Source organism: Myotis nattereri, assembly GCF_964212035.1.
Source record: "Myotis nattereri genome assembly, chromosome: 11".
NCBI classification, from domain to species: Eukaryota; Metazoa; Chordata; class Mammalia; order Chiroptera; family Vespertilionidae; genus Myotis; species Myotis nattereri.
In genome coordinates this window covers 74,903,661-74,915,018 of record NC_138086.1, presented here as the reverse complement: position 1 = coordinate 74,915,018, position 11,358 = coordinate 74,903,661, and positions in this window count along the sequence as shown.

Here is an 11,358-nt window from a genome sequence, read left to right as displayed (position 1 = left end):
TTTGGAAGTCTTTATTCATTATCTATCACATATTATTGCAAAAAAGCCTATTATCTTAAATTTTAAAAATATTTTAAAGGTAAAAATATTTTATAATTATTGTTATAATGCATAGAAGAGAAATGATAAAAAAAGAGCCCCGACTGGTTTGGCTCAGTGGATAGAGCGTCGCCCTGCGGACTGAAAGGTCCCAGGTTTGATTCCGGTCAAGGGCATGTACCTTGGTTGCAGGAACATCCCCAGTAGGGGGTGTGCAGGAGGCAGCTGATCAATGTTTCTCTCTCATTGATGTTTCTAATTCTCTATCACTCTCCCTTCCTCTCTGTAAAAAATCAATAAAAATATATTTAAAAAACGATAATATAATCTTGATAATTATGAAATAAAAAAAGCAAAATCTTATTGAAATTGCCACTCCTAAGAAAATGGATGAAATTATGGGTTTATGTCTCTCTCTGTGGATAAGTAATAGCTATCATTAAAATGTGACAAGGGTACACTAAAGTTTCTATTCCTGTTTGTGTGTGTGTGTGTGTGTGTGTGTGTGTGTGTGAAACTTAGTTCACAATAATAGTAATTGGGTATGGAAGGAATTTTGTTGTGTAAATGCCACTTAATTATTTGAACTCTTTCCAAGTTATAGTGTTAATGATCTAAAATCAATAATTACATTAGATCCTCCTTCAGTTTTGTTGAAAGAAAAGACTTGGAAGCCACCTGAGAAGCATAGGAATTTGATACTCATCATAAGCATAATTAATTTTCTCAATACCCACAGCAATATTTTGACTCTTACTTAGAGATTAGATATTTGAATTCCTTAGAGATTTCTATTCCTGAGGGCAATGCCTAGTAATATTCCAGATGGGCCAGAGCTCTGCCTTTCTTATGCAAAGTGAGAATGCAATTGTGAAAGGAAGGTGGAAAACAAATTAGGTTGAAGGTTGGCCTTTACCCCAGGTCTATTCTCAGATAGACCAATTTTAGGAAAGACATGATAGAGGAGTTAAGAATGTGGCAATGAATTTCATTGCAAAGTATCGTGTCTGGGCAGCCTTTGGAAAATCTTCACACACCCTCTGCAGTATGGGTCTCTCCCAGCTTTCAAATTTTTGGCTTACTGAGAATAAAGCATTTAATAGTTACACACACATGCAGAATTCCAAAGATGGATCTAATAATTTCAGTTGCAAAAGTACTTGTAAAGTAAATGCTAGAAAATAAGAGCAAAAAGTATATTAAAGAAAAAAAAATAACCATTAGACTTATTCAAAGAATAAATTAAAAAGAAGAAATCTGTTACAAAATATCACAAATTAATAGGTTGGTTTGTTATAAATGTAATGCAATTCTACTACAAATTACAATGGCAACATATTTTAAACTTGACAAAGCATCTGATTATTTTGATCAATTTCCAAAAAGCTTTGGTAAAGTTCATGATTCATTTCTAATTTAAAAACGTGAAGTCAACACACACTAATGGATGCTAAAATGAGTGTGTGAAAATTTGAGGAAAATAGGATGTATATTCTCATATTACCTCCCCCAAGTTATTTGTTAGCTAGAGGAAAAGAACGTTTACAGTGGAAAAAACGGGTCAGAAACTATTTTAATTCTCATGGGGCCTGGGCTGCCATGTGATATGATGCACAGAGAAGGACACTGAATCAATTCTGTGTTCTTCTTCCCAAACATTCATAATCTCAATCATGTAAAAATACTAGATAAACTCAAATGGAGCAACATTTGGCAAAACAACTGATCAATACTGTTCAGTGATGTCATGGTCAAAAAAGATAGATTGAGACACTATTATAGATTGCCTAAGATTAATGCAATACAGGATCCTGAATAGGATCATAGAACAACAACAAAGACATTGATTAAAAACCAAACTTGGTGAAATTTGAATAGGGCTTTATTGAGTTGATGGTATTGTACCAATATTAATTTCCTGGTTCTGATAAATGTACTATGTTATGTAACATGCTAACATTGAAGGAAGCTGGGAGAAAGATACATGGACTAGCTAAGATCTGGAAACAGCCTAAGTGCCCATCAGTAGATGAGTAGATTAAAAAAAAGCCATTGTACATTTACACAATGGAATACTTATGCAACTGTAAAAAACGAAGGATCTCTTACCCTTTGAGACAGCATGGAGGGACCTGGAGAATATTATGCTAAGTGAAATAAGCCAATCAGAGAAAGACAAGTATCACATGATCTCACTCATATGTGAAATCTAATGAACAAAATAAACTGATGAAAAAAATTAGATCCAGAGACAGAAACATGGAACAGACTGTTGAATCCCATAGGGAAGGCAGGGGTGGGTGGGAAGTGATTGACCAAAGAACTTATATGCATACTAGAGGCCTGATGCATGAAATTTGTGCAAGAGGAGGCCTTCCTTTCCCCCTCTGTTGGCACTGGCTTCCCTCTGGCATCCGGGATCCCAGCTGGCTTCCCTCCAGCCACGGCAGGCACCCAGGACCTGGGCTTCCCTCTGGCCCTGGCTTTGTCCAGAAGGACGTCTGGAATGATGTCCAAAAGGATGTCTGGTCTAATTAGCATATTACCTTTTTATTATTATAGATGTGCATAACCTGTGGACATAAAACAACAGTGTGGTGAAGGCCCTAGAAGGGGGGGGGGTGGGAGAGGAGGGAGGGAGCAGGCTAGAAGGGGTCAATAGGGAAACAGGGGATATCTGTAATACTTGCAACAATAAAGACAAATTTTAAAAAAGATATATGGAAGCTATACTATTTTTCAACTTTTCTACAAGTCTAAAAGTAGTTAAAAATAAAATTACAAAATAAATGCAGTGCCAGAATCACATACTAGTATATAATCATTTCTTCAATATGATAGGATGATTTCCTTAACCTGATTTTCAAAAATACTATAGCTGTTACCAACCAAAAGCCACTATCATGCTTATGGTGAAATACTAAAGGCATTAAAGTTAAGAAAAGTATGTCTCTCATTGCCATCATTACTCATTATTTTTATAAAAGGTCTAGTCACTGCAAAAGACAAAAAAAAATGTCAAAAGAAGTATAATGTTTGGCTGATTTAGTTTGCATCCTATAAAACACAAGTAAATCAACTGAATAGCATTAGAATTAATGATTTTTGAAAGGCAGTGAGTTACAAAGTAAACAAATAAAAATCAATTGTTTTTCTATTTTTTAGTTAAAAATATAATTGAATAAAATAAACTCAATATCAGACAAAAATATAAAACACATATCAATAAAATTAATAAACTACTTATGTGAGAAAAACTGAAAACTCTACTTAGTGACATAAATGTGACTTGATTAAATGAAAACATAACATAATAGGAATACCAGTTATTAAAATATACAGTTTTTCTAAATTTCTTATTTATTTAATGCAATTTCAAGTGAAATTAGAGTCAAAATATATTTGAAACTTGAAAAGTGAATCTAAACTAAGACAATTTTGAGTAACAAAATTAATGAGCAAAGTGGTACATTTTTAATACCAAAATGGAGCATAAAGGTACAATGGCAAAGAGAAAATGAAAAAGACACCATTGGGGAAAAAATAAGTTAGGTATTTTACCTCATATTATACAAAAAATAGGTTCCAGAATGATTATAGAATTAATCTATAGAAGAGGTGAAGGAATAAAAAGTAATATTTGACTGACAAGAGACTGTTCTAAGGAAGAAATAATGAAGACAGTGTCATTTCTGATTGCATGCAATCTATACTTTTTGATATCTAAAGAAAATTAAAAGTAAAAATGAACAATACATGTTACAAAACTGGGAGAAAAATGAATTGTTAAACATCTTCTAAATTAACTAGAACAAAGATGAACTCCTCAATAAAATCAGAGGATAAGAAAGCATAAATGGTCAGTAAATACTGTATATGGAAAGTATACAACCAACTAGAAAACAAAGTGGTATAAATTAAAATATATAGCAAAAGTCATTATTCAGCTATTATAATGACAATTTTTTTTTTTTTTACATTTTAAAAGTGTGAAGAAGTTAATGAGATAGGCATTCCCACACACTGTTTAACTTTTCATAGTCTCCTGGAAAATGGCAAATCAGTAGCTTTAAAAATGCTTTTTTCCTGGGGCCTAGTAAATCCAACAACCCTAATGTCTTGCAATAGGGAATGGGTTGAATTCTTCTTATTATCCGTGGAATATTATGTTGTTGTTAGGCATGGCCTCTGGTAGTAGTTCTTAAAATGAGAAAATGGATTGTACATCAAAATTACCTAAAGTAACGTTTAAAAATACACACCTCTTTATACCCACAACTCCTATCCTACTTTTCTGATTTTTCATTTCCTGTACAGGATTTTGGAGTTGGAGTGTTTACATATGTCTCAAGTGAAATCTGATGCAAACCGTTGAGTGCAACATGGTTCTAAAATAATATTCACACTGTTGGAAATTACTCTCAGTATAATGTGAAATTTAAAATAGTTGCTATGATTATTTGCTTGTTATGATTGTAATTTTTGAGTATGTAGAGTATGGTATTATGTGTGTAGTTATATAAAAAAGAGAGCTTTTTACATTTTTTTTTGTGTTTCCAAGTTTTCTTCATGAACATACCTTAGGAAAAATCACTCATGGTAATATTGCTTTTTAAAAAAGATTTTTTAAAAGGAGTTACTGTCGTCTCCTTTCCCATCTCTCTTGCTGCCAGAGATACCTATCCACCCTCTACTTGTGCTTACCGAAATATGCCAGGTCCTGGGAGAGCACCTCAAATTTACCCTTAGACAACTATGGCATTATTTCCATGTGAATACTGGAGAAAGAAAGGGAGAGAGAAAAAGTAAAACATTGTGCACCAAGTGAAACGTAGAGTTTAGCTATTATCTAATGAATTTGATCACAGTAGGCAGCCAATCTTGATAATTGTTTTAAAAGATTTTTCCTAAATTTCAGCCCATGGGGGTTGAGTGGAGGTTAGGGTGGATTGCATAGGACAAAGGTGGTGGTATCAGGGGAGCTAAAACAAAGGGGAAATCTCCCTAGACCTTAGCAACAACAACAAAACTCACATACACACAACAGAAATCCAAATGATCCTGGGCTCTGCATTCAGAGTGAATAAGAGGACCTAAGACCTATAAGAACATTTTGGAGTATTTTTTCAGTATATTTTAACCCTCTGACTGTTTCTCTATTTTATTTTATGTTCTTTTTTCTTTTTCAACCCTCACCTGAGGATATTTTTCCATTGATTTTTAGAGAGAGTGGAAGAGAGAGGGAAAGACAGAGAGAAATATCAGTGTGAGAGAAACACACCAATTGATTGACTCCTACACAAGCCCTGACCAGGGCCTGGGCCTGGGAGGAGCCTGCAACTGAGGTACATGCCCTTGACTAGAATCGAACCCTGGACCCTTAAGTCCGCAGGCCAGTGCTCTATCCACTGAGCCAAACCGGCTAGGGCTTATTTTATGTTCTTAAAAAGATCCAAGGCATTTCAAAAAAGGTTTGAAATATATATTTATAGTCGAGTGAGATATGCGCATTTTACCAAATGACAAATGTAACCCTCAGAATGCGACTCTGCTGACTTAGAAAATAAATTAATTCAAAAGATATGAATGCTTTAATTAATTTTCTCCATCACCACTTTGTGGGATAGTTGAAACTTACCTGAATGTTCGGGGAATATACCTGACCTATGCATATGACAGCCTTAAAATTTAATCTGGGGCCCATTTGAGAATTCAAGGGAGTACTAGTAACATTTCTACTGGATACAAACCAGAATTGTCATGGGAAAATGCAGAAATCTGCTCACTTCTTTTCTGCTTGAGCACACTTGTAAAGAAACAGTGAAATTGGACTTTTTTGAAGCCAGAAGGTGACACATTTATCTCTAAAGTCAGTAATATGAAAAAGCTGGACAGAATAAAATCACAAACAATGCCATCAATGAATGTGCGATTGACTAGTTCTCCTGAAGTGTAACAAGCTCAAAAATGCTCTCTTAGATAATTAGGGGTAGGCACACAACAGGAAATAAGATAAAAGGTGGTCTCAACTTATACAGAGTTCATGGTCCAGCTGGAGACACAAACAATTACTTTGGGAAAAACAGGCAATAGAGTGTGCAAAGTCATAGAACAGTGTAAGTTAGCGTATTGCTCATAGTTGGGTTCTGGTACTGTTCTAGAACGAAAATATCTTTTATTGGGGTCATGGTGTTTAAGCTGAAGGTAATGAAGAGTCCATCAACTGAAGGGGAAGGTAGGTAGAGAGAGGATTATTCCAGATAGAAAGTAGATCATGCAAGAATATTCACAGAAGAGGGACTATGGTTCAGTAAGGGACCTGATGGACATCTGATCGGTTTTTTGAATATGAGGTAATAAGTGGCAAAAGATGCAAAAGCCTAGAAAGGCAAACAAGCATCTAGAAAGAGAAGGGCCTTACTACACAGACTTAGAAGCTTGGACTTCGTCTTGAGGGCTATGAGGGTTTTAAGGAGGGAAGGATACGGTCAGATTTTCCTTTCACTGGGCTCACAGGCTACAGCGTGGGCTATGGACTGTAGAGTGAAGGGAGACATAGGAAGAACAATAATTTCAGAGAGAGAAGATAGTGGTCTATTTGGTAAAATCAGAAATCTGTGGATTATGGAGAAATTTAGGCAGTCGAACTCATCTGCCTTGTCAGACAAATGGCATTGGGAGGGAAGAAGCAGATCAAAGACTCATAATGAGGGGCTGTCTTCAGCTTGAGTATAATGTGGATGGCATGGCCACAGACTTCTGAAATGTTTCCATCTCTAGGCTCACTACTGCACCAAATCAATGATGTCCTAGAGACTTCTAACAGGCTCAAGAGGTCTCATGACATTACCGAACTGAGGTAGTGTAAGATTAATTGATTCATCCATCAATGTGTAGAAGTGAGGGGAATATTAAGCCATTTGACTTATACAATTCTGAACAAATGGTTTAAACTGTGCAATCCAGTGACATGTTTACAAGTGGTTTTGATGTCTCAGACTGGTTTTTAAATAATTTTTCCAGACACTAATATCTCTGCCAGAACCAAAACAAAATGAATGAGATTAGACAGGCTATAAAAATATATATTTAGTAAGGGGTTTGAGAAAGGGGAGCTAACTTCCTTTCTATTTACTAAAGTGGGCTAGCTAGAAAGGTGTAGTTGGGTAGATAAGCCAAGAAAACCTGATACAGAAGAATCCCAAATGAAATATTAATGACACGTTTGCCAGCCAGAGGGCATACACATGGTTTGCCCCAAAGTCTCCTGTAAAGCCAGAATTCACCTTCACGGCCTTTTCACAGGACTTTTAATTCCAAGTTCAACTATTTACTCTCCTGTAATTAGGATGTGTTTCAAAATGATTTGGAGGAAACTCTATTCTAAGGAGTATGAGGCCCAAGGAAGAACAAAATGAAATATTTCTGCAACAACTATCTTTATAGAGAAGATACCAAGAGTGTCTGCTGACAAATTTGTCTAAGATGGGACTGTGTTCCAAAAACCCAATCCTTGGCTGAATGGACAATGCAACCGGAAAGAAGAGGAAGAGGAAGAGAAGGCCGAAGAAGAAAGCTCCATTGAGAAGACGGCCTTGCAGTTTTTACAGAAAATTTAGGATATCAGGAGCATATTCAGACTCAGTCAGGTCGTTTTCAGAACAATTGATTAGAAACCAAAGTCTCCAAAAATCTGTCTCCATTCCCCCTTTTCCTTCATCTGATTCTGCCCCAGGGAGCCCTGCAGTAAGCTGACGCTGAAGGGAACCAGCCTTGCCGAGTCGGAGCCCTTTGATGGTGTGGCCTGGTCCCTGCCCTGTCCCCACTCATGTTACAGCCCTGCAGTCTGCATTGTCCAGACAAAGGAGCAGTGGCTCCCCTCTGAAGACTGCCTGGAGCGCAGCCACCTCCGCGTTGTCTGCCCCAATCCCCAGCCACCTCCTGTTTCTTCCTTGGGCCCTCCCCTCTAGGTTTCTTGAGCAAAACACTTATGAACCAGCAGTCAGCCCTTCAGTGGACTTAGCAGAGCCTCCAGACCTGGATCACCCAGTTTCCCTCCCCCTACCACAACCACTGGCCGGCAGATTTCTATTTCCCCTTCTGTGAAGGGTGTGTTCCTGCTGTCTAGAAAGAACCTGGGGGAGGCAAGAGAGAAAGAGCGGCCTTCATTCTTAAGAAGGCTCTTAGATACCTAGTCATATCCTCGTACTTTATTTTTATTATTATTATTATTATTATTACCTTTGGAACTCAGCTATTTTGCATTTCTAAACAAAGGTTTGTTGAGTGGATGAAATCAGGTAAACTTAATGAGGTTTTAAATGGTGATGCTCTTAGATCTTGGAACTAATAATAAATCAGTTGTACTTACATGTTAGGCACTGTTCTCAAACTTTGTATCTATTTAAACATTTAATCCTTGGGATGACTCCATGAGATGGTGTATTTTTCTCCTCATATCACAGATATAGAAATATAGGCAGAGAGGTAAAATGCCTTGCTTGGTGTCATACAACTAGTAGGTGTCAGATCTAAGTTTGAACTCAGACCTTCTGGCCCCAGAGCCTGTTTTTGTAATCACTACTCTGTAGTGTGGATGGGTACAGGACTAGAATTTATCAACTGATTGGAAAATAAGTTTTTTCAGTTGATTTTTCCTTTTGCAGTCATTACTTATTGATTTTCTGACAATTCTAAGAATGCCTTTCCTTTTGCCAAGGCTTCCCATTTGAGCTGTAGAAGTTCTACTCACTCACTCACTGGGATTTGGGAAACTGTGAGTGAAGAATGAAGGGCAGGTAGAAGGGAGAGAGGGAGTAAACAGAAGCTCTAATGCAATGATCTAATCAGGGCTCCCAAAGTTGAGTGTGCAGCAGAATGACCTGGAGGTCCAGATATAGCATAGGTTGCTGACCCCACCCTGAATTTTTCCTTCAGTAGGTCTGGGGTAGGGCCCAAGAATATGCACTTTTAATAAACACCTAGGTGATACTGATGCTGTTAGTTGCTGGGGGGGGGGGGTGTCTATAATTTGAGAACCACTAACACAAGAAGTTGCTGGATTTGGCACCCTTAAACCTATACCAAGTAGGGCCTAGAAAAAGCTCTGGACAAATATCCTAGATGCTACTGTTTTTCTGCTTTTTCTGGGGTTTCAGGTCTTTTTGCACATTTTGAACTGATATCTGTATCAGTTCAAATTCTGATTTGCATGATTCTGAGCCACGATTCTGAGCCACGGCAAGTCAGAATTGCATAACCTTGTTCCTTTGTTTTATGTATCTTGGGTCTAAGCAGGGGGACCACATATTGAAAAAAAAAAACAACAACAACAAAAAAAACCAACACACACACACACACACACACACACACACACACACACACAAAATAAACCACTTGTCAACTTGTCTTTTTCCCCATGACTTCAATGCAGAATGCCATAGCAGGAAGTAAATAAAGGGGAGGGGAAAAACATTCAAAGAGTGTGTGTATAAATCTTTATCATATTTGTTCCTTATTATGACTGGCCCCTGCAAAGGACCATTTCTAGTCAAACTCAGGACTTATTGGCTGATGACCATCTACTCTTAACAAAAGATTAATCACTTTGAATTACAGACATTAGAGAGCCTGAAAGGGAAATTATGTCTTTTGACAAATGTCCCACACAAAAGTTTAAACACTGTCTACCAGGGTCATGTGTGGGAACCAAATGCTGACCACAGCTCAATGTCTAGGGTGTTCAGGAGCCACTGCTCTCTTTGATCTTGGTCCTGAATTTCCTCTAACTATAGACTTGTAAGCTTACCTGAAGTTCACAGTTTAGATATGGAAGACATTATTGCAAAGAAAAGTTAGGGGCAATATTGCTCCCCAAGACTAGCAGTAATGATGATGATTGTGGTGGTGGTGATAGTGTCCCATAGAGCTTTGTATGAAAATGTTCTGTATAGTGGCTACCATATTGGACAGCACAGCAGAAAAAAACGTTATGATCTAAATGAATGAATCTAGAAAAGTGACATGACAGATGAGAGGTTTGGGGTTTTCCACTGGGGTAACTTAGATCATATCTTACACAGCTACCAACACATTAGACCACACCTGTGTTGGAGAGAATAAGTCAAAATACTCCCAGGCTACAAATAAGCATCTGCTGTGTGATCCATGCTTTGCTGGGCACTATTGGAATTCAAAGAAATAAAACAGTGGTTTGTTGCCCTTAAGGCTTTGTAACTTAAGAAATAATTGAGAGAGAGAGAGAGAGAGAGAGAGAATAGGCATTAAGGCTAAAATAGCCTCCAACCTATAACAGAAGAGAATGAAACAGAGAGCTTTATTTCAATTTCCATGTTGGTGTACTGTTTTGGCAGGGAGGAGGGAAACGAGAATTGAAAGCAGGAAAATTGGAAAAAAAATGTAGGCATGGTAGTCTCTTGTGGTGACAGTGAGCGTCCTGGCCGGGCTCTAACAAAACATATTGAAGATGATGAAAGGGAAAGTCAGGCACATAAGATGGTGTTAATGAATGGAGTCTGAATAATTGATGCTGAAGACCAGGCTCAACATTTGAATTTCCATAGGCAAGAGGGAGCTACTGCAGAGTTTTCAGCCACAAGAAGACAAGATATAAACAGTGGTTTAGAAAGTTTATGAGAAGGTAGTAGTCAGTATAGTCTGAAGATAGGAAGACTGGAGTCAAGAGAAGCAGAGGCCTCTTGCAGTCTCTCCACTCCTGAAGCCAAGAACCTCAGAGCTGGGTGTGGCAAGGACAAAGCAGAAAGAAGAGAGAACGCCCTTTGGCTGCTGCATTTCATACTTCTGACAATTCACTTCTCCTTTGGTCCTTGGCCTCGGTGATGCTTTAGCTTCTGTTTCTTCTCCCCTCCATCTTTTCTCCTCTCCTCTTTGGCCTCCTTTGCTGGATCCTTTTCTTTGACTCACCAGTAATGTAGGTGTTCTCGGAGAATTTTCCCTTGGTCTTCTTTCTCATCCTAACACTCTATTTGTTTCAGCCATAATCTACATACATAAACATGTATGTATCCCAATTGTAGGTCTCCATTCTTGATCTCTATCCAGGTATCCTCTTCTGTATTGCCAACTGCCTGTTGAAAATTCCCACCTGAGCATATCACCAACACTTCAAAATTAATATCTAAAACACTCTACATGATTGCCTAGATTCAAACATAGTTCTGCCTCAGATTCCCCTCCTTTTGCTAATGGAAACAAGAGCCATCTACTCACAGGAGCTCAGAATTGCAGAATCTCATCCGAAGTAATTTTCCTTTCTCCTGGTTCTGAGGTCAGAGAGGC